Here is a 1,234-nt window from a genome sequence, read left to right as displayed (position 1 = left end):
TGGCCTAATTAAAACATGAAATACGAAGTTAAATTAAAAGTTGAAAACACTTAAATTAAAGTCCAAAAGGAAGAAAACTCACAATAGAACAATTTTAATTGATTTATTCATTGATTGACTTATACATACATGATACATAAATACATAAAATCTTCACAAACTCAAATTGACGCCTATGAAGTTGCATTTAAAGTTAAAATCACACAAACCATAATCATATTTTGAATTATTGATTGACTGACTGGCTGACTGACTGAATGACTGATTGATTGGTTGACTGAATCTGTTTACACCTGTGAAGTCGAATTTAAAGTTAAATTGGAAAATGAAAAGCAAATAAATCATTGAAGAAGTGGATCAAATAATAAACATTAAACTACTGGCTATAATGAACATTCCCATTGGTTATAAGCTTGAATACATCTCATTTACATAGAGTTAATCTAGAGTCTGGTAATAATAATCTGTTCTCTATAAAATGTTTGAACAATAGTAAGAAGCTTTTTCTTTGTACAACATTTTGATTATTACACAGCACAGTCCTCTGTGTTAAGTTATCCCCTACAATGCTCATTTAAATCCAACTAGACAATTAAACTCCAAAGAACTGTGACTTCCATTCTTCACTTTCATAACCTACATGAGTTTCAGAGTAGTTACTTAATAACAGAGTAACAGCTTCTTGATAATAAGCTTTAATAAGCCTGGAGTTTAAGAGGTTAATTCAACACTTGGGATTTTGCTGTGGAGATAAAGAGCAAGTTAGTTTCTCATGGTCAGCGTTCATTTTCTCTGACCTTGAGAATCTTTCATTTATGTGTTCAACAATGAACCAGACATCATTGAGAAAATTCACAGCCTGCCTCTGGATTTGTTTGAATTGCAGCAGTTTAAGCATGTGACTGAATCAGACTTACCCAGTACAGGTTGAATCCAAGGGATGCAGTTCAGAACTCAAATTTCCCTCTGAAGAACTTTCCTCTGAAGAAGTTTCCCTCCTGTGGAATCATCTCAACAGGAGTGCCATTACATCAGACTTGTTTTAGAGTTAGTGTCAGTGCCTTTTAAACAGCATCCCCTATCTAGCCCCCCTGGAGGCTTCTGGACCAAGATCAAGTGTGTGTGAACTTCAGGAAGCTGCGGGGTGGGGGGCGACATTAAAAAGTCATGTGCCACTGATAATATTTCCTGTCCTTGTATGAACAGCCATCATGAGGTCATCCTTAATGGCCCC

General features: G+C 35.4%; 1 protein-coding gene across 1 annotated transcript in view; it reads right to left on the bottom strand.

Annotated features, from left to right (window-relative positions):
• Nucleotides 1–994, bottom strand: part of LOC108425021 (transmembrane protein 26) — a 7,370-nt gene extending 6,376 nt beyond the window's left edge. Inside the window, exon 1 of the mRNA XM_017693397.2 lies at nucleotides 918–994. The gene's annotated coding sequence lies outside the window, so the exon portion shown is untranslated. The remainder of the gene's footprint in view (nucleotides 1–917) is intronic.
• Nucleotides 995–1,234: the final 240 nt, after the last annotated feature.

This window comes from Pygocentrus nattereri, chromosome 28 (genome assembly GCF_015220715.1).
Source record: "Pygocentrus nattereri isolate fPygNat1 chromosome 28, fPygNat1.pri, whole genome shotgun sequence".
NCBI lineage: Eukaryota > Metazoa > Chordata > Actinopteri > Characiformes > Serrasalmidae > Pygocentrus > Pygocentrus nattereri.
This window is presented reverse-complemented; position numbering and strand designations above follow the sequence as displayed.